The 22807-nt window shown below is 46.2% G+C and overlaps 1 pseudogene; it reads right to left on the bottom strand.

Moving 5' to 3' along the window:
• Positions 1-22807, bottom strand: part of LOC124043083 — a 49113-nt pseudogene that overhangs the window by 19635 nt on the left and 6671 nt on the right.

Genomic DNA, 22807 nt, shown 5'->3' with positions numbered 1-22807 from the left:
ACCACTCCACCCTGGACTAGAGCAGCCTCTATGACCAGGTCCACCTATACAAGGCAGCAGTGCCCACCACTCCACCCTGGACTAGAACAGCCTCTATGACCAGGTCCACCTATACAAGGCAGCAGTGCCCACCACTCCACCCTGGACTTGAACAGCCTCTATGACCAGGTCCACCTCTACAAGGCAGCAGTGCCCACCACTCCACCCTGGACTTGAACAGCCTCTATGACCAGGTCCACCTCTACAAGGCAGCAGTGCCCACCTTTGCCAGGACTCTAAAGGACATCACTCTCAAACGTATCCCCAACACTTCACACAGGAGCAACAGATCAATAGACTCCCCACCCAGACCAGCGAGACACCCTCCCAGACCTGCAGGACCCCCCCTGGACCTACACATAGAGGACCCACGCCAAGAGGAATTACATCCAGAACACAGTACACCCAGACACATCCACACCCCCACCCCAACCAATCAACACCCCCCACGTCAACCATGCCCACACCCCATTTAGGCCCCCTCAGATCAGACCTATGCCACTCCTGCCCACCCCATGCACCCCACCCCCACAAAGAGGGCCTCAACATGGAAGCCACACATACGCCCAGGTAGTGAGCGGGCAAACAGGCCCAACCCCCACTCTCACACTCGCCCAAGCCAATGGCATGTACCAGATGCTCAGCAGGCTCTGCTCACACTTACTGGCCTGAGGCCAAACCACACGACCAACAACATTGGACATTCTATGGAACAAAAAGCCTTCACTATATCATCCTGGAATATCCAAGGCCTGAGGTCATCTGCCTTTGGCCTAAAGAGCAGAAACCCGGACTTCACCAAAGAAATCGGTAATACAGACATTGTCATCCTGCAAGAAACCTGGTATAGAGGAGACGGACCCACTGGTTGCCCTCTAGGTTACAGAGAGCTGGTAGTCCCATCCACCAAACTACCAGGTGTGAAACAGGGAAGGGACTCAGGGGGTATGCTAATTTGGTATAGAGCCGACCTAACTCACTCCATTAAATTAATCAAAACAGGAACATTCTACATTTGGCTAGAAATTCAAAAGGAAATTATCCTAACAGAGAAAAATGTCCTCCTGTGTGCTACCTGTATCCCCCCACTAGAATCCCCATATTTTAATGAAGACAGCTTCTCCATCCTGGAGGGCGAAATCAATCATTTCCAGGCCCAGGGACATGTACTAGTCTGTGGTGACCTAAATGCCAGAACCGGACAAGAACCTGACACCCTCAGCACACAGGGGGACAAACATCTGCCTGGAGGTGACAGCATCCCCTCCCACATATGCCCCCCTAGGCACAACTATGACAACATAACCAACAAAAACGGGTCACAACTCCTGCAGCTCTGTCGCACGCTGGGTATGTACATAGTTAACGGTAGGCTTCGAGGGGACTCCTATGGTAGGTGCACCTATAGCTCATCTCTTGGCAGTAGTACTGTAGACTACTTTATCACTGACCTCAACCCAGAATCTCTCAGAGCGTTCACAGTCAGTCCACTAACACCCCTATCAGACCACAGCAAAATCACAGTCTACTTATACAGAGCAATACTCAACCATGAGGCATCAAAGCCAAAGGAACTGAGTAACATTAAGAAATGCTATAGGTGGAAGGAATGCAGTTTGGAAACCTACCAAAAAACAATTAGGCAACAACAAATTCAATCCCTTTTAGACAATTTCCTGGGTAAAACGTTCCACTGTAATAGTGAAGGTGTAAACTTGGCAATAGAAAATCTTAACAGTATATTTGACCTCTCAGCTTCCCTATCAAATCTAAAAATCTCAAATAGAAAACCGAAGAAAATGAACAATAATGACAAATGGTTTGATGAAGAATGCAAAAATCTAAGAAAGAAATTGAGAAACCTGTCCAACCAAAAACATAGAGACCCGGAAAACCTGAGTCTACGCCTTCACTATGGTGAATCACTAAAACAATACAGAAATACACTACGGAAAAAGAAGGAACAGCATGTCAGAAATGAGGTCAATGCAATTGAAGAATCCATAGACTCTAACCACTTATGGGAAAATTGGAAAACACTAAACAAACAACAACACGAAGAATTATCTATCCAAAATGGAGATGTATGTGTAAACCACTTATCCAATCTTTTTGGTTCTATAACAAAGAATAAAGAGCAAAAACATATACATGATCAAATACAGATCTTAGAATCAACTATTAAAGACTACCAGAACCCACTGGATTCTCCAATTACATTGAATGAGTTACAGGACAAAATAAAAACCCTCCAACCCAAAAAGGCCTGTGGTGTCGATGGTATCCTCAATGAAATGATCAAATATACAGACAACAAATTCCAATTGGCTATACTAAAACTCTTTAACATCATACTTAGCTCTGGCATCTTCCCCAATATTTGGAACCAAGGACTGATCACCCCAATCCACAAAAGTGGAGACAAATTTGACCCCAATAACTACCGTGGAATATGTGTCAACAGTAACCTTGGGAAAATCCTCTGCATTATTATTAACAGCAGACTCGTACATTTCCTCAATGAAAACAATGTACTGAGCAAATGTCAAATTGGCTTTTTACCAAATTACCGTACAACAGACCATGTATTCACCCTGCACACCCTAATTGACAACCAAACAAACCAAAACAAAGGCAAAGTCTTCTCATGCTTTGTTGATTTCAAAAAAGCCTTCGACTCAATTTGGCATGAGGGTCTGCTATACAAACTGATGGAAAGTGGTGTTGGAAAGTGGTGTTGTACACAAACAACAAGTGTGCGGTTAAAATTGGCAAAAAACACACACATTTCTTCACACAGGGTCGTGGGGTTAGACAGGGATGCAGCTTAAGCCCCACCCTCTTCAACATATATATCAACGAATTGGCGCGGGCACTACAAAAGTCTGCAGCACCCGGCCTCCCCCTGCTAGAATCCGAAGTCAAATGTCTGCTGTTTGCTGATGATCTGGTGCTTCTGTCACCAACCAAGGAGGGCCTACAGCAGCACCTAGATCTTATGCACAGATTCTGTCAGACCTGGGCCCTGACAGTAAAGACCAAAATAAAGTAAAGACCAAAATAATGGTGTTCCAAAAAAGGTCCAGTCACCAGGACCACAAATACAAATTCCATCTAGACACTGTTGCCCTAGAGCACACAAAAAACTATACATACCTTGGCCTAAACATCAGCGCCACAGGTAACTTCCACAAAGCTGTGAACGATCTGAGAGACAAGGCAAGAAGGGCATTCTATGCCATCAAAAGAAACATAAATTTCAACATACCAATTAGGATTTGGCTAAAAATACTTGAATCAGTCATAGAGCCCATTGCCCTTTATGGTTGTGAGGTCTGGGGTCCGCTCACCAACCAAGACTTCACAAAATGGGACAAACACCAAATTGAGACTCTGCACGCAGAATTCTGCAAAAATATCCTCCGTGTACAACGTAAAACACCAAATAATGCATGCAGAGCAGAATTAGGCCAATACCCACTAATTATCAAAATCCAGAAAAGAGCCATTAAACCACCTAAAAGGAAGCGATTCACAAACCTTCCATAACAAAGCCATCACAAACAGAGAGATGAACCTGGAGAAGAGTCCCCTAAACAAGCTGGTCCTGGGGCTCTGTTCACAAACACAAACACACCCTACAGAGCCCCAGGACAACAGCACAATTAGACCCAACCAAATCATGAGAAAACAAAAAGATAATTACTTAACACATTGGAAAGAATTAACAAAAAAACAGAGCAAACTAGAATGCTATTTGGCCCTACACAGAGAGTACACAGCGGCAGAATACCTGACCACTGTGACTGACCCAAAATTAAGGAAAGCTTTGACTATGTACAGACTCAGTGAGCATAGCCTTGCTATTGAGAAAGGCCGCCGTAGGCAGACATGGCTCTCAAGAGAAGACAGGCTATGTGCTCACTGCCCACAAAATGAGGTGGAAACTGAGCTGCACTTCCTAACCTCCTGCCCAATGTATGACCATATTAGAGAGACATATTTCCCCCAGATCACACAGATCCACAAAGAATTCGAAAACATATCCAATTTTGAAAAACTCCCATATCTACTGGGTGAAATTCCACAGTGTGCCATCACAGCAGCAAGATTTGTGACCTGTTGCCACGAGAAAAGGGCAACCAGTGAAGAACAAACACCATTGTAAATACAACCCATATTTATGCTTATTTATTTTATCTTGTGTCCTTTAACCATTTGTACATTGTATATATATATGACATTTGTAATGTCTTTACTGTTTTGAAACTTCTGTATGTGTAATGTTTACTGTTCATTTTTGTTGTTTTTCACCTTATATATTCACTTTGTATGTTGTCTACCTCACGTGCTTTGGCAATGTTAACACGTTTCCCATGCCAATAAAGCCCTTGAATTGAATTGAATTGAATTGACAGAGAGAGAGACAGAGAGAGAGGGAGAGAGAGAGAGAGAGAAAGAGAGATCACAGAGAGAGACAGAGAGAGACAGAGAGAGAGAGACAGAGAGACTGTGACTGTGACTGTGAGTGTGTTTGTGTGACTGTGACTGTGAGTGTGTTTGTGTGAGTGTGAGTGTGAGTGTGAGTGTGTTTGTGTGATTGTGATTGTGAGTGTGTTTGTGTGATTGTGACTGTGAGTGTGTTTGTGTGACTGTGAGTGTGTTTGTGTGACTGTGAGTGTGACTGTGAGTGTGTTTGTGTGATTGTGATTGTGAGTGTGAGTGTGTTTGTGTGACTGTGAGTGTGAGTGTGTTTGTGTGATTGTGATTGTGAGTGTGAGTGTGAGTGTGTTTGTGATTGTGAGTGTGAGTGTGAGTGTGTTTGTGATTGTGAGTGTGAGTGTGAGTGTGTTTGTGTGATTGTGATTGTGAGTGTGAGTGTGAGTGTGTTTGTGTGATTGTGACTGTGAGTGTGTTTGTGTGACTGTGAGTGTGATTGTTTGACTGTGAGTGTGTTTGTGTGACTGTGAGTGTGATTGTGACTGTGAGTGTGTTTGTGTGACTGTGATTGTGATTGTTTGTGTGACTGTGAGTGTGAGTGTGTTTGTGTGATTGTGATTGCGAGTGTGAGTGTGTTTGTGTGATTGTGACTGTGAGTGTGATTGTGTGACTGTGAGTGTGTTTGTGTGATTGTGAGTGTGTTTGTGTGATTGTGAGTGTGTTTGTGTGAGTGTGAGTGTGTTTGTGTGATTGTGAGTATGATTGTGTGACTGTGAGTGTGTTTGTGTGATTGTGAGTGTGTTTGTGTGATTGTGAGTGTGTTTGTGTGATTGTGAGTGTGTTTGTGTGATTGTGAGTGTGTTTGTGTGACTATGAGTGTGTTTGTGTGATTGTGAGTGTGTTTGTGTGATTGTGAGTGTGTTTGTGTGATTGTGAGTGTGTTTGTGTGATTGTGGGTGTGTTTGTGTGATTGTGAGTGTGTTTGTGTGATTGTGAGTGTGTTTGTGTGAGTGTGAGTGTGTTTGTGTGAGTGTGAGTGTGTTTGTGTGAGTGTGAGTGTGTTTGTGTGATTGTGAGTGTGTTTGTGTGATTGTGAGTGTGTTTGTGTGATTGTGAGTGTGTTTGTGCGATTGTGAGTGTGTTTGTGTGATTGTGAGTGTGTGCTAGTGTTTCTGTCACCCTACCTGCAGGGGTTATTTAACTTGGAGGGGTGTACGTTGATGTAGGGAGAGACATTTTTGTCGACAAAGGAGCCGAACCCCAGACGCAGATCACTGGAATGTTCTCTCATACGGGTGGACAAGGCCACGCCCACCTTCTTCAGCTGGACCAATAGGGATTCATCAGGAAGTGTTGTTTTTACATAGTGTACATCCAACCAATCGCACAATTGGCCCAGCGTCGTCCGGGGTAGGCCGTCATTGTAAATAAGAATTTGTTCTTAACTGACTTACCTAGTTAAATAAACACTAAATATTTAGAGTATTGTAAATGATGCAACCAGTCACTCACCTGGTCCAGGTTGTCCTGCATGGATGCTGATACGTCCACCAGGGAGTACAGATCAACAGGATACCTCTCTAACTGTTGTACTGCTACTATCATACTGGCCTCAGCACCTACACACAGTGTCATGTTGATTTGGAATAAAACAAACACTTACAATGAAGTAGCATTACAACCAGGAAATAAAGCTCAGGACAATATTATGTACAACAACCAGAAACAACCACATGCATCACGATGTACATTACAACAGGTCAATGTGCAAAAACAGCCAATCAGTGAGTTACTCTGCCCCTCACCTGGTCGGAGTGTGAGTGTGATCTCTCCAGGTGAAACTTGGTTCTGCTGGTCGTAGGGTTGACCTCCACCATGACCTCTGGATGCTCTATGAATTCCAAGCCACACCCCCTCCTGGCCAGGGTCACTGCCAGGTCACAGCGCTCTCCCACCTCAGCTCCATCCAGGAAACGCTGTTAGGGGTCAGAGGTCAGATGTCAAAGGTTAGAGGTTAGGGACCATTCCTTTATCTCTGGAGATTATATAAGGGGTCAAATCCATTTAATGTTGTATTTTATCACGCATCCCCATTGGCTGCTGTCACCGGCTTCATCAATAAGTGCATCGATGACGTTGTTCCCGCAGTGACTGTACGTATATACCCTAACCAGAAGCCATGGATTACAGGCAACATCCGCACTGAGCTAAAGTGTAGAGCTGCTGCTTTCAAGGAGCGGGACTCTAATCCGGATGCTTATAAGAAATCCCGCTATGCCCTCAGATGAACTATCAAACAAGTAAAGGGGAAATACAGGACTAAGATTGGCGCTCGTCGGATGTGGCAGGGCTTGTGAGCTGGGCTTCCCTTTAACTTGTTGACCTTTAAACAGGTCCACATTCACAAAGCTGCAGGGCCAGACGGATTACCAGGAAGTGTACTCCCAGCATGCACGGACAAACTGGCAAGTGTCGTCACTGACATTTTCAACCTCTCCCTGTCCGAGTCTGTAATACCAACATGTTTGAAGCAGACCAACATAGTCCCAGTGCACAAGAACACTAAGGTAACCTGCCTAAAGAACTACTGACCCGTAGCACTCACTTCTGTAGCCATGAAATGCTTTGAAAGGCTGGTCATGGCTCACATCAACACCATTATCACATAAACCCTAGACCCAGTCCAATTTGCATACCGCCCAAACAGATCCACAGATGATGTAATCTCTATTTCACTCCACACAAAAGGAACACCTATGTGAGAATGATATTCATTGACTACAGCTCAGCGTTCAACACCATAGAGCCCTTAAAGTTCATAACTAATCTAAGGACCCTGGGACTAAACACCTCCCTCTGCAACTGGATCCTGGACTTCCTGACGGGCCGCCCCCAGGTGGTAAGGGAAGGCAACAACACATCTACCATGCTGATCCTCAATACAGGGGCCCTCAGGGGTGCGTGCTCAGTCCCCTCCTGTACTCCCTGTGCGTGGCCAAGCACGACTCCAACACCATCATTAATGGTTGCTGTTATCCAGGACCTCTATACCAGGCAGTGTAAGAGGAAGGCCCAAAAAATCTGCCCAAGACCCCAGCCACCCTAGTCATAGATTGTTCTCTCTGCTACCGCACGGCAAGCGGTACCGGAGCGCCAAGTCGAGGTTCAAAAGGCTTCTTAACAGCTTCTACACCCAAGCCATAAAACTCCCGAACAGCTAATCAAATGGCCACCCAGACTATTTTTCCACTGCTGCTACTCGCTGTTTATTATGTATTATCTATGCATAGTCACTTTACCCCTACCTACAGGTACATATTACTGAAATTTCCTCAACTAACCTGTACCCCTGCACATTGACTCGGTACCCCCTGTATATAGCCTCGTTATTGTTATTTTATTTTTGCTCATACATATTTTACTTTAGTTTATTTATTAAATATTATTCTAAACTATTATATTTTCTTAAAACTGCATTGTTTGTTAAGGGCTTGTAAGTAAGCATTTCACTGTCAGGTCAACACCTGTTGTATTTGGCGCATCAAATGTGATGTGATTTTATTTGCTAGGGGAAAAAACAGATCTACATACATCAGGAGCCTACGCTCTTTCATTTGACTGGATGTTTAAAGGACTCTTATTTCACAGCCAGTATTCAATAAGAGTTTTCTATACAAGGTTCCTGTTATCAAGCAATAAAACATGGTCCGGATTATCTGACACAGGCTAAAACTAGTCCAGGACCAGGCTGAATCTGTGTCTGGGAAACTAAAACTAGTCCAGGACCAGGCTGAATCTGTGTCTGGGAAACTAAAACTAGTCCAGAACCAGGCTGAATCTGTGTCTGGGAAACTAAAACTAGTCCAGGACCAGGCTGAATCTGTGTCTGGGAAACTAAAACTAGTCCAGGACCAGGCTGAATCTGTGTCTGGGAAACTAAAACTAGTCCAGGACCAGGCTGAATCTGTGTCTGGGAAACTAAAACTAGTCCAGGACCAGGCTGAATCTGTGTCTGGGAAACTAAAACTAGTTCAGGACCAGGCTGAATCTGTGTCTGGGAAACTAAAACTAGTCCAGGACCAGGCTGAATCTGTGTCTGGGAAACTAAAACTAGTCCAGGACCAGGCTGAATCTGTGTCTGGGAAACTAAAACTAGTCCAGGACCAGGCTGAATCTGTGTCTGGGAAACTAAAACTAGTCCAGAACCAGGCTGAATCTGTGTCTGGGAAACTAAAACTAGTTCAGGACCAGGCTGAATCTGTGTCTGGGAAACTAAAACTAGTCCAGGACCAGGCTGAATCTGTGTCTGGGAAACTAAAACTAGTCCAGGACCAGGCTGAATCTGTGTCTGGGAAACATACCCTAGAGTTGTTATGTTATGTCCCTCCAAGCCAGTCCTACAGGGACATAGTCTCTCCAAGCTACAGTCCTACAGGAACATAGTCTCTCCAAGCTACAGTCCTACAGGGACATAGTCTCTCCAAGCTACAGTCCTACAGGGACATAGTCTCTCAGAGCCAGTCTTATAGGGACATAGTCTCTCCAAGCTACAGTCCTACAGGGACATAGTCTCTCCAAGCCAGTCCTACAGGAACATAGTCTCTCCAAGCTACAGTCCTACAGGAACATAGTCTCTCCAAGCTACAGTCCTACAGGGACATAGTCTCTCCAAGCCAGTCCTACAGGAACATAGTCTCTCCAAGCTACAGTCCTACAGGGACATAGTCTCTCCAAGCCAGTCCTACAGGGACATAGTCTCTCCAAGCCAGTCCTACAGGAACATAGTCTCTCCAAGCTACAGTCCTACAGGAACATAGTCTCTCAGAGCCAGTCTTATAGGAACATAGTCTCTCCAAGCTACAGTCCTACAGGAACATAGTCTCTCCAAGCTACAGTCCTACAGGGACATAGTCTCTCCAAGCTACAGTCCTACAGGGACATAGTCTCTCCAAGCTACAGTCCTACAGGAACATAGTCTCTCAGAGCCAGTCTTATAGGAACATAGTCTCTCCAAGCTACAGTCCTACAGGAACATAGTCTCTCCAAGCTACAGTCCTACAGGGACATAGTCTCTCCAAGCTACAGTCCTACAGGGACATAGTCTCTCAGAGCCAGTCTTATAGGAACATAGTCTCTCCAAGCTACAGTCCTACAGGAACATAGTCTCTCCAAGCTACAGTCCTACAGGGACATAGTCTCTCCAAGCTACAGTCCTACAGGAACATAGTCTCTCCAAGCTACAGTCCTACAGGAACATAGTCTCTCCAAGCTACAGTCCTACAGGGAAATAGTCTCTCCAAGCTACAGTCCTACAGGGACATAGTCTCTCCAAGCTACAGTCCTACAGGAACATAGTCTCTCCAAGCTACAGTCCTACAGGAACATAGTCTCTCCAAGCTACAGTCCTACAGGGACATAGTCTCTCCAAGCTACAGTCCTACAGGGACATAGTCTCTCAGAGCCAGTCTTATAGGAACATAGTCTCTCTAAGCTACAGTCCTACAGGGACATAGTCTCTCCAAGCTACAGTCCTACAGGAACATAGTCTCTCCAAGCTACAGTCCTACAGGGACATAGTCTCTCCAAGCTACAGTCCTACAGGAACATAGTCTCTCCAAGCTACAGTCCTACAGGGACATAGTCTCTCCAAGCTACAGTCCTACAGGGACATAGTCTCTCCAAGCCAGTCCTACAGGGACATAGTCTCTCCAAGCCAGTCCTACAGGGACATAGTCTCTCCAAGCTACAGTCCTACAGGAACATAGTCTCTCCAAGCTACAGTCCTACAGGGACATAGTCTCTCCAAGCTACAGTCCTACAGGGACTTTCCTCCTGTACCAGCCCAGCAGACTGGCATTAACTGGAACTGACAATGTGTGCTATCTGAGCTACCTCACTCTGATACAGGGTGTGTGTGTGCTATCTGAGCTACCTCACTCTGATACAGGGTGTGTGTGTGTGTGGGGGGGGGGTGCTTTCCAATTCACACACCAGTGAGCAAACCCACTCAGTCTCAAGACCAGTGACCCACACACACACACACACACACACACACACACACACACACACACACACACACACACACACACACACACACACACACACACACACACACACACACACACACACACACACACACACACACACACACACACACACACACACATACACACACACACACACACACACACACACACACACACTAACATGCTGTTAAACACACACATTATATACCTCCCTAAACAACATCAAAGCCTGCTGCTTCTCTACAGAGGAATGTGAATGCTGCACTCCTCTCTCTCCTCTCATTCTCTCCGTGCCCCCCCCTCTCTCTCTCTCTCTCTGTCTCTCTCTCGCTCTCTCTCTCTGTCTCTCTCTCTCTCTCCTCTCATTCTCTCTCTGTCTCTCTCTCTCTCTCTCTCTCTCTCTCTCTCTCTCTCTCTCTCTCTCTCTCTCTCTCTCTCTCTGTCTCTCTCTCGCTCTCTCTCTGTCTCTCTCTCTCTCTCTGTCTCTCTCTCGCTCTCTCTCTCTCTCTCTCTCTCTCTCTCTCTCCCTCTCCCTCTCTCTCTCTCTCTCTCTCAGTGTAGTCACAACAGCTTAGTGTGTGTGTGTGTGTGTGTGTGTGTGTGTGTGTGTGTGTGTGTGTGTGTGTGTGTGTGTGTGTGTGTGTGTGTGTGTGTGTGTGTGTGTGTGTGTTAGCCCCCATGAGGTCAAATGCTATTTCTAGGGGGTTTAGGTCTAAGATTAGAATTAGTGTTAGGGTTATAATTACGTTAAGGGTTAGGAACTAGGGTTAGGTTTAAGGTTAGGGTTAGGAGCTAGGGATAGGGATAGGGTTAGGAGCTAGGGATAGGGTTAAGGTTAGGGTTAGGAGCTAGGGTTAGGTTTAAGGTTAGGGTTAGGAGCTAGGGATATGGTTAAGGTTAGGGTTAGGAGCTAGGGATAGGGTTAAGGTTAGGGTTAGGAGCTAGGGATAGGGTTAAGGTTAGGGTTAGGAGCTAGGGTTAGGTTTAAGGTTAGGGTTAGGAGCTAGGGATAGGGATAGGGTTAGGGTTAGGAGCTAGGGTTAGGTTTAAGGTTAGGGTTAGGAGCTAGGGATGGGGTTAAGGTTAGGGTTAGGAGCTAGGGATAGGGTTAAGGTTAGGGTTAGGAGATAGGGATGGGGTTAAGGTTAGGGTTAGGAGCTAGGGATGGGGTTAAGGTTAGGGTTAGGAGCTAGGGATAGGGTTAGGGTTTGGAGCTAGGGATAGGGTTAAGGTTAGGGTTAGGAGCTAGGGTTAGGTTTAAGGTTAGGGTTAGGAGCTAGGGATAGGGTTAAGGTTAGGGTTAGAGCTTCAGATAGGGTTAAGGTTAGGGTTAGGAGCTAGGGATAGGGATAGGGTTAAGGTTAGGGTTAGGAGCTAGGAATAGGGTTAAGGTTTGGGTTAGGAGCTAGGGATAGGGATAGGGTTAAGGTTAGGAACTAGGGATAGGGTTAAGGTTAGGGTTAGGAGCTAGGGATAGGGTTAGGGTTAGGAGCTAGGGATAGGGTTAAGGTTAGGGTTAGGAGCTAGGGTTAGGTTTAAGGTTAGGGTTAGGAGCTAGGGATAGGGTTAAGGTTAGGGTTAGGAGCTAGGGATAGGGTTAAGGTTAGGATTAGGAGCTAGGGATGGGGTTAAGGTTAGGGTTAGGAGCTAGGAATAGGGTTAAGGTTTGGGTTAGGAGCTAGGGATAGGGATAGGGTTAAGGTTAGGAACTAGGGATAGGGTTAAGGTTAGGGTTAGGAGCTAGGGATAGGGTTAAGGTTAGGGTTAGGAGCTAGGGATAGGGTTAAGGTTAGGGTTAGGAGCTAGGAATAGGGTTAAGGTTTGGGTTAGGAGCTAGGGATAGGGTTAAGGTTAGGGTTAGGAGCTAGGGATAGGGATAGGGTTAGGGTTAGGAGCTAGGGATGGGGATAGGGTTAGGGTTAGGAGCTAGGGATAGGGTTAAGGTTAGGGTCAGGAGCTAGGGATAGGGATAGGGTTAAGGTTAGGGTTAGGAGCTAGGAATAGGGTTAAGGTTTGGGTTAGGAGCTAGGGATAGGTTTAAGGTTAGGGTTAGGAGCTAGGGATAGGGATAGGGTTAGGGTTAGGAGCTAGGGTTAGGTTTAAGGTTAGGGTTAGGAGCTAGGGATGGGGTTAAGGTTAGGGTTAGGAGCTAGGGATAGGGTTAAGGTTAGGGTTAGGAGATAGGGATGGGGTTAAGGTTAGGGTTAGGAGCTAGGGATGGGGTTAAGGTTAGGGTTAGGAGCTAGGGATAGGGTTAGGGTTTGGAGCTAGGGATAGGGTTAAGGTTAGGGTTAGGAGCTAGGGTTAGGTTTAAGGTTAGGGTTAGGAGCTAGGGATAGGGTTAAGGTTAGGGTTAGGAGCTTCAGATAGGGTTAAGGTTAGGGTTAGGAGCTAGGGATAGGGATAGGGTTAAGGTTAGGGTTAGGAGCTAGGAATAGGGTTAAGGTTTGGGTTAGGAGCTAGGGATAGGGATAGGGTTAAGGTTAGGAACTAGGGATAGGGTTAAGGTTAGGGTTAGGAGCTAGGGATAGGGTTAGGGTTAGGAGCTAGGGATAGGGTTAAGGTTAGGGTTAGGAGCTAGGGTTAGGTTTAAGGTTAGGGTTAGGAGCTAGGGATAGGGTTAAGGTTAGGGTTAGGAGCTAGGGATAGGGTTAAGGTTAGGATTAGGAGCTAGGGATGGGGTTAAGGTTAGGGTTAGGAGCTAGGGATAGGGTTAAGGTTAGGGTTAGGAGCTAGGGATAGGGATAGGGTTAAGGTTAGGGTTAGGAGCTAAGGATAGGGATAGGGTTAAGGTTAGGGTTAGGAGCTAGGGATAGGGTTAAGGTTAGGGTTAGGAGCTAGGGATGGGGTTAAGGTTAGGGTTAGGAGCTAGGAATAGGGTTAAGGTTTGGGTTAGGAGCTAGGGATAGGGATAGGGTTAAGGTTAGGAACTAGGGATAGGGTTAAGGTTAGGGTTAGAGTGTAGGGATGGCAGGTAGCCTAGTGGTTAGAGTGTAGGGACGGCAGGTAGCCTAGTGGTTAGAGTGTAGGGATGGCAGGTAGCCTAGTGGTTAGAGTGTAGGGACGGCAGGTAGCCTAGTGGTTAGAGTGTAGGGATGGCAGGTAGCCTAGTGGTTAGAGTGTAGGGACGGCAGGTAGCCTAGTGGTTAGAGTGTAGGGACGGCAGGTAGCCTAGTGGTTAGAGTGTAGGGGCGGCAGGTAGCCTAGTGGTTAGAGTGTAGGGACGGCAGGTAGCCTAGTGGTTAGAGTGTAGGGACGGCAGGTAGCCTAGTGGTTAGAGTGTAGGGACGGCAGGTAGCCTAGTGGTTAGAGTGTAGGGACGGCAGGTAGCCTAGTGGTTAGAGTGTAGGGACGGCAGGTAGCCTAGTGGTTAGAGTGTAGGGACGGCAGGTAGCCTAGTGGTTAGAGTGTAGGGACGGCAGGTAGCCTAGTGGTTAGGGTGTAGGGGCGGCAGGTAGCCTAGTGGTTAGAGTGTAGGGACGGCAGGTAGCCTAGTGGTTAGAGTGTAGGGATGGCAGGTAGCCTAGTGGTTAGAGTGTAGGGACGGCAGGTAGCCTAGTGGTTAGAGTGTAGGGATGGCAGGTAGCCTAGTGGTTAGAGTGTAGGGACGGCAGGTAGCCTAGTGGTTAGAGTGTAGGGATGGCAGGTAGCCTAGTGGTTAGAGTGTAGGGATGGCAGGTAGCCTAGTGGTTAGAGTGTAGGGACGGCAGGTAGCCTAGTGGTTAGAGTGTAGGGACGGCAGGTAGCCTAGTGGTTAGAGTGTAGGGACGGCAGGTAGCCTAGTGGTTAGAGTGTAGGGACGGCAGGTAGCCTAGTGGTTAGAGTGTAGGGACGGCAGGTAGCCTAGTGGTTAGAGTGTAGGGACGGCAGGTAGCCTAGTGGTTAGAGTGTAGGGATGGCAGGTAGCCTAGTGGTTAGAGTGTAGGGACGGCAGGTAGCCTAGTGGTTAGAGTGTAGGGATGGCAGGTAGCCTAGTGGTTAGAGTGTAGGGACGGCAGGTAGCCTAGTGGTTAGAGTGTAGGGATGGCAGGTAGCCTAGTGGTTAGAGTGTAGGGATGGCAGGTAGCCTAGTGGTTAGAGTGTAGGGACGGCAGGTAGCCTAGTGGTTAGAGTGTAGGGATGGCAGGTAGCCTAGTGGTTAGAGTGTAGGGGCGGCAGGTAGCCTAGTGGTTAGAGTGTAGGGACGGCAGGTAGCCTAGTGGTTAGAGTGTAGGGACGGCAGGTAGCCTAGTGGTTAGAGTGTAGGGACGGCAGGTAGCCTAGTGGTTAGAGTGTAGGGACGGCAGGTAGCCTAGTGGTTAGAGTGTAGGGACGGCAGGTAGCCTAGTGGTTAGAGTGTAGGGACGGCAGGTAGCCTAGTGGTTAGAGTGTAGGGACGGCAGGTAGCCTAGTGGTTAGGGTGTAGGGGCGGCAGGTAGCCTAGTGGTTAGAGTGTAGGGACGGCAGGTAGCCTAGTGGTTAGAGTGTAGGGACGGCAGGTAGCCTAGTGGTTAGAGTGTAGGGACGGCAGGTAGCCTAGTGGTTAGAGTGTAGGGATGGCAGGTAGCCTAGTGGTTAGAGTGTAGGGACGGCAGGTAGCCTAGTGGTTAGAGTGTAGGGATGGCAGGTAGCCTAGTGGTTAGAGTGTAGGGACGGCAGGTAGCCTAGTGGTTAGAGTGTAGGGATGGCAGGTAGCCTAGTGGTTAGAGTGTAGGGACGGCAGGTAGCCTAGTGGTTAGAGTGTAGGGACGGCAGGTAGCCTAGTGGTTAGAGTGTAGGGACGGCAGGTAGCCTAGTGGTTAGAGTGTAGGGACGGCAGGTAGCCTAGTGGTTAGAGTGTAGGGACGGCAGGTAGCCTAGTGGTTAGAGTGTAGGGACGGCAGGTAGCCTAGTGGTTAGAGTGTAGAGGAGGCAGGTAGCCTAGTGGTTAGAGTGTAGGGACGGCAGGTAGCCTAGTGGTTAGAGTGTAGGGACGGCAGGTAGCCTAGTGGTTAGAGTGTAGGGACGGCAGGTAGCCTAGTGGTTAGAGTGGAGGGGCGGCAGGTAGCCTAGTGGTTAGAGTGTAGGGACGGCAGGTAGCCTAGTGGTTAGAGTGTAGGGACGGCAGGTAGCCTAGTGGTTAGAGTGTAGGGATGGCAGGTAGCCTAGTGGTTAGAGTGTAGGGACGGCAGGTAGCCTAGTGGTTAGAGTGTAGGGACGGCAGGTAGCCTAGTGGTTAGAGTGTAGGGACGGCAGGTAGCCTAGTGGTTAGAGTGTAGGGATGGCAGGTAGCCTAGTGGTTAGAGTGTAGGGACGGCAGGTAGCCTAGTGGTTAGAGTGTAGGGATGGCAGGTAGCCTAGTGGTTAGAGTGTAGGGACGGCAGGTAGCCTAGTGGTTAGAGTGTAGGGATGGCAGGTAGCCTAGTGGTTAGAGTGTAGGGACGGCAGGTAGCCTAGTGGTTAGAGTGTAGGGACGGCAGGTAGCCTAGTGGTTAGAGTGTAGGGACGGCAGGTAGCCTAGTGGTTAGAGTGTAGGGATGGCAGGTAGCCTAGTGTTTAGAGTGTAGGGACGGCAGGTAGCCTAGTGGTTAGAGTGTAGGGATGGCAGGTAGCCTAGTGGTTAGAGTGTAGGGATGGCAGGTAGCCTAGTGGTTAGAGTGTAGGGATGGCAGGTAGCCTAGTGGTTAGAGTGTAGGGACGGCAGGTAGCCTAGTGGTTAGAGTGTAGGGATGGCAGGTAGCCTAGTGGTTAGAGTGTAGGGATGGCAGGTAGCCTAGTGGTTAGAGTGGAGGGACGGCAGGTAGCCTAGTGGTTAGAGTGTAGGGACGGCAGGTAGCCTAGTGGTTAGAGTGTAGGGACGGCAGGTAGCCTAGTGGTTAGAGTGGAGGGGCGGCAGGTAGCCTAGTGGTTAGAGTGTAGGGATGGCAGGTAGCCTAGTGGTTAGAGTGGAGGGGTGGCAGGTAGCCTAGTGGTTAGTGTGTAGGGGCGGCAGGTAGCCTAGTGGTTAGAGTGTAGGGGCGGCAGGTAGCCTAGTGGTTAGAGTGTAGGGACGGCAGGTAGCCTAGTGGTTAGAGTGTAGGGGCGGCAGGTAGCCTAGTGGTTAGAGTGTAGGGGCGGCAGGTAGCCTAGTGGTTAGAGTGTAGAGGAGGCAGGTAGCCTAGTGGTTAGAGTGTAGGGATGGCAGGTAGCCTAGTGGTTAGAGTGTAGGGGCGGCAGGTAGCCTAGTGGTTAGAGTGTAGGGGCGGCAGGTAGCCTAGTGTTTAGAGTGTAGGGGCGGCAGGTAGCCTAGTGGTTAGTGTGTAGGGGCGGCAGGTAGCCTAGTGGTTAGAGTGGAGGGGCGGCAGGTAGCCTAGTGGTTAGAGTGTAGGGACGGCAGGTAGCCTAGTGGTTAGAGTGTAGGGTTGGCAGGTAGCCTAGTGGTTAGAGTGTAGGGGCGGCAGGTAGCCTAGTGGTTAGAGTGGAGGGGCGGCAGGTAGCCTAGTGGTTTGTGTAGAGGGGCGGCAGGTAGCCTAGTGGTTAGAGTGTAGGGGACGGCAGGTAGCCTAGTGGTTAGAGTGTAGGGGCGGCAGGTAGCCTAGTGGTTAGAGTGGAGGGGCGGCAGGTAGCCTAGTGGTTAGAGTGGAGGGGCGGCAGGTAGCCTAGTGGTTAGAGTGTTGGGCCAGTAACCGAAAGCTTCCTAGATTGAATCCCGAGCTGACAAGGTAAAAATCTATCACCGGTAGGCCGTCATTGTAAATAAGAATTTGTTATTAACTGACTTGCCTAGTTTTAAAAAAAACTCTCCTTCACCGTTGCAGTCAAACACATTAATCAGAGTAATTATGCTACAGACAGTAGAGTAGGCAAATACTGTGCTTCTAAACAATGTCCCGCATAAGAACTATAGACATAATTCCACTACCAAATCAATATCAGGCTAACATCCCATGTATTCCCTGTGAGATTGGTGTTGTAATGTTATGTAGGCCTTGTTAGGAATGCTACAGGTCCCAGCTTAACTCATTTGTTAAATTAATTTATGATTAATTAGTGAATTAACAAGCAGCTCTGACTTAATTACTGTGTAGCTGGGCTCTTGACAGATCAATAACAGGATCAATGCCGTGATAAACATAATCAATGCCTTTTCAATGCCTGAAGAGATTTATAATATAAGGCTGAGCATATAACCGTATGCAAAAATGTATTCGATAGATGCAGTGCATTGATAGGCTATATGTGGTTTTCATTGTTATTGACACAGTGAGATGTGTCAGTGCAACGTCACGTCGGGGACGCTGATAGATGACCAGCAGGGTGACGAGTCCGGACATTGACGAGTCGGGACATTATCGTCCATTGTTTGTAATCTATGTATGCTTGTGTTCCCTCATGTGCTTTATGTATTGATTTGTTGTTAATTTAAAAAATATATTTAAAAAATTATATATATATTGTTTTTATCCAGACTGGTCTCATAAACTAGACATAGCATAATAAACGCAAATCCGGGACACTCGGACATTCATTCATAGTTAATGATTGCTTTATTCATTCATCTGTGACACCCATTAACACAATGATGATGTTATCCATTTAATAAAGATACTTCTCCATTCGCTCTTTCTGCAGTAGCCTCGCCGAGCTATCAAGGTATATTCTGTCACTCACCGGAATGCGAGCTCCCGCTGGTGATGTTAGCGGCCAAAAGCAGGAAGAGCAGCACAGGATTGTCGTATTTACGTAGCCAGGAAGTCATATCCACACCAGGAGCAGGCTTGTAGTCGAGACACCAGCAGCAACAGGCTACTACTGACACTATCCGATAATGAACCGGGAAATACCTTGCGTCCGCGCTAACAAGAAGCTGCGGCCGGGAATGCACGGTGGTCGTTGGTGCATCGTTTTTTAAATATCCCCCCGTTCATCTGCTTCATGTAGAATCACCCGGCAAGCCTCAAAGCGAAAAGGAGAAAGTGAAAACGAGACATCTCTCTTTCTCTCTCATCGTAGCAGCTGTTGTTTTGTGCATTCCCCAGCACATCCTGCGTCCCAGGAGAGACTGAGTCCGTTCGAATAACACCTGAAATGTTCTTCTTTGTAATGTTTCAACCTTGAGCGTTTCACGTCCATGTGCTAATTTTCTCCCTGCATGAGAAATTCGCTCCCTCTCTCTTTATCTCTCTCTCAATTAATTTCAATGGGCTTTATTGGCATGGGAAACATATGTTAACATTGCTAAAGCAAGTGAAGTAGATAATAAACAAAAGTGTAATAAACAATAAAAAGTTACAGTAAACATTGCACATAATATACTGTGTTGTAATGATGTGCAAATAGTTACAAGTACAAAACGGAAAATAAATAAGCATAAATATGGGTTGTATTTACAGTGGTTGTTCTTCACTGGTTGTCCTTTTCTTGTGGCAACAGGTCACAAATCTTGATGCCGTGATGGCATAACTGTCGTATTTCACCCAGTAGATATGGGAGTTTATCAAAATTGGGTTTGTTTTCGAATTCTTTGTGGATCTGTGTAATCTGAAGGAAATATGTGTCTCTAATATGGTCATACATCAGGAGGTTAGATAGTGCAGCTCAGTTTCCACCTCATTTTGTGGGCAGTGTGGCACATAGCCTGTCTTCTCCTGAGAGCCATGTCTACCTACGGTGGTCTTTCTCATTAGCAAGGCTATGCTCACTGAATCTGTACATAGTCAAAGATTTCCTTAAGTTTGGGTCAGTCACAGTGGTCAGGTATTCTGCCACTGTGTACTCTCTGTGTAGGGCCAAATAGCATTCTAGTTTGCTCTATTTCTTTGTTAATTCTTTCCAATGTGTCAAGTAATTATCTTATTGTTTTCTCATGATTTGTTTGGGTCTAATTGTGTTGCTTTCCTGGGGCTCTGTGGGGTGTGTTTGTTTTTGTGAACAGAGCCCCAGGACCAGCTTGTTTCAATTTAATCAGAAGCCACTGCCAGATTTCTGGATAGGGCTGCGCTCAGAGTATCCTGCCTTGGCAAATCGCGCTGTTAAGACACTGATGCCCTTTGCAACCATGTACCTATGTGAGAGTGGATTCTCTGCCCTCACTAGCATGAAAACTAAATACATGCACAGACTGTGTGTGGGAAATGATTTAAGACCGATACTCTCTCCAATACATCCCTACATTGCAGAGTTACAGTGACTTGCAAAAGTATTCGCCCCCTTGGCATTTGTCCTATTTTGTTGCCTTACAACCTGGAATTAAAATTGATTTTTGGGGGGTTTGTATCATTTGATATACACAACATGTCTACTACTTTGAAGATGCAAAATATTTTTTTATTGTGAAACAAACAAGAAATATGACAAAAGAAACTGAAAACTTGAGCGTGTATAACTATTCACCCCCCAAAGTCAATACTTTGTAGAGCCACCTTTTGCAGCAATTACAGCTGCAAGTATCTTGGGGTATTTCTCTATAAGCTTGACACATCTACTGGGATTGTTGCTCATTATTATCCCCATCCCACAAACAGCCCAAAGGTTGGTGTACAACAATCTTTAAGTCATAACATAGATTCTCAATTGGATTGAGGTCTGGGTTTTGACTAGGCCATTCCGAGACATTTAAATGTTTCCCCTTAAACCACTCGAGTGTTGCTTTAGCAGTATGCTTAGGGTCATTGTCCTGCTGGAAGGTGAACCTCCGTCCCAGTCTCAAATCTCTGGAAGACTGAAACAGGTTTCCCGCAAGAATTTAGCACCATCCATCATTCCTTCCATTCTGACCAGTTTCCAAGTCCCTGCCGATGAAAAACATCCCCACATCATGATGCTGCCACCACCATGCTTCACTGTGGGGATGCTGATCTCAGGGTGATGAGAGGTGGTGCGTTTGCACCAGACATAGCATTGTCCTTGATGGCCAAAAAGCTACATTTTAGTCTCATCTGACCAGAGTACCTTCTTCCATATGTTGGGGAGTCTCCCACATGCCTTTTGGCGAACACCAAATGTGTTTGCTAATTTTTTTCTTTAAGCAATGCCTTTTTTCTTGCCACTCTTCTTTAAAGCCCAGCTCTGTGGAGTGTACGGCTTAAAGTGGTCATATGGACAGATACTCCAATCTCCGCTGTGGAGCTTTCCAGCTCCTTCAGGGTTATCTTTGGTCTCTTTGTTGCCTCTTTTAATAATGCCCTCCTTGCCTGGTCCGTGAGTTTTGATCGGCGGCCCTCTTCTGGCAGGTTTGTTGTGGTGCCATATTCTTTCCATTTGTATATAATGGATTTTAATGGTGCCTCGTGGGATGTTCAAAGTTTCAGATATTTTTTTATAACCCAACCCTGATCTGTACTTCTCCACAACTTTGTCCCTGACCAGTTTGGAGAGCTCCTTGGTCTTCTTGGTGCCTTTTGCTTGGTGGTGCCCCTTTGCTTAGTGGTGTTGAAGACTCTGAGGCCTTTCAGAATAGGTGTGTATATATACTGAGATCATGTGACAGATCATGTGACACTTAGATTGCACACAGGTGGACTTTAGTAATGAAGTAATTTCTTCTGAAGGTAAGTGGTTGCACCAGATCTAATTTAGGGGCTTCATAGCAAAGGGGGTGAATACATATGCACGCACCACTTTTCCGGGGAGGTTTTTGTAATTATTTTTTTCATTCCACTTAACCAATTTTGACTGTTTTGTGTCCATTACATGAAATACAAATAATACAAATAATAATCCAATTAAATGACAGGTTGTAATGCAACAAAATCGGTAAAACGCCATGGGGGATGAATACTTCTGCACCGCACTGTATGTGCATCCCTTACAGCCCACCCTTCTCATTAACCTGTGGTGAGTTATTCACCATTATTGATAAACAAATAAGGTTTTATATGTAAGATGGCTAAATAAAGAGCTAAATTATTGATTATTATATTATTATCTGTGCCCTGGTCCTATAAGAGCTCGTTGCCACTTCCCACGAGCCGGGTTGTGACACAAACTCACACTCATTCTTATGTTTAATAAATGTATCGTGTGGCAGTCTTACAATGATGGCAAAAAAACAACATTTCAGAGTGCGCTGACCCTGCTGCTAGAGGGGGTACGCAGCTGGAGGTTGAATGTTTGAAGGGGTACGGAACTATAATAATAATAATACTATGTTTGGGAACCACTGCCCTAGAAGCCTAAATAATCCTTTGCTCACCAGAAGAATCTCATAAATCGATAGAATGAAATGTTTCAATCTAGTTGACATCGGTAAAGTTTTCTCATCTTTGCTTCTTTCACAGAGCAAAGACGTTTAGGGACCGGGGAGAAAATGCAATAAGCCTAAAACGTTATAAAAACGGAAAAGATTTTCTGCACAAACTGTCAGTTTGACCGGTTATAGGAAAATAGAAAGCTGTGAAAACGAACCAATATGTTTCTGATAAGATTTCAGCTCGGATTGGATGTATGTACACTACCGTTCCAAAGTTTGGGGTCACTTAGAAATGTCCTTGTTTTTGAAAGAAAAGCATGTTTTTTTGTCCATTAAAATAACATCAAATTGATCAGAAATACAGTGTAGACATTGTTAATGTTGTAAATGACTATTGTAGCTGGAAACAGCTGATTTTTTAATGGAATATCTACATAGGTGTACAGAGGCCCATTATCAGCAACCATCACTCCTGTGTTCCAATGGTACGGTGTGTTAGCTAATCCAGGTTTATCATTTTAAAAGGCTAATTGATCATTAGAAAACCCTTTTGCAATTACGTTAGCACAGCTGAAAACTGTTGTTCTGATTAAAGAAGCAATAAAACTGGCCTTCTTTAGACTAGTTGAGTATCTGGCGCATCAGCATTTGTGGGTTCAATTACAGGCTCAAAATGGCTAGAAATCAAGAACTTTCTTCTGAAACTCGTCAGTCTATTCTTGTTCTGAGAAATGAAGGCTATTCCATGTGAGAAATTGCCAAGAAACTGAAGATCTTGTAAAACACTGTGTACTACTCCCTTCACAGAACAGCGCAAACTGGCTCTAACCAGATTAGAAAGAGGAGTGGGAGGCCCCCGTGCACAACTGAGCAAGAGGACAAGTACATTAGAGTGTCTAGTTTAAGAAACAGATGCCTCACAAGTCCTCAACTGGCAGCTTCATTAAATATTACCCACAAAACACCAGTGTCAATGTCAACAGTGACGAGCGACTCCAGGATGCTGGCCTTCTAGGCAGAGTTGCAAAGAAAAAGCCATATGTCAGATTGGACAATAAAAATAAAATATTAAGATTGGCAAAAGAACACAGACACTGGACAGAGGAACTCTGCCTAGAAGGCCAGCATCCGGAGTCGCCTCTTCACTGTTGACGTTGAGACTGCGGGTACTATT

Source organism: Oncorhynchus gorbuscha, linkage group LG09 (genome assembly GCF_021184085.1).
Source record: "Oncorhynchus gorbuscha isolate QuinsamMale2020 ecotype Even-year linkage group LG09, OgorEven_v1.0, whole genome shotgun sequence".
Classification (NCBI taxonomy): domain Eukaryota; kingdom Metazoa; phylum Chordata; class Actinopteri; order Salmoniformes; family Salmonidae; genus Oncorhynchus; species Oncorhynchus gorbuscha.
The sequence above is the reverse complement of the archived record's forward strand: the minus strand, read 5'-3'. Positions and strand labels throughout refer to the sequence as shown.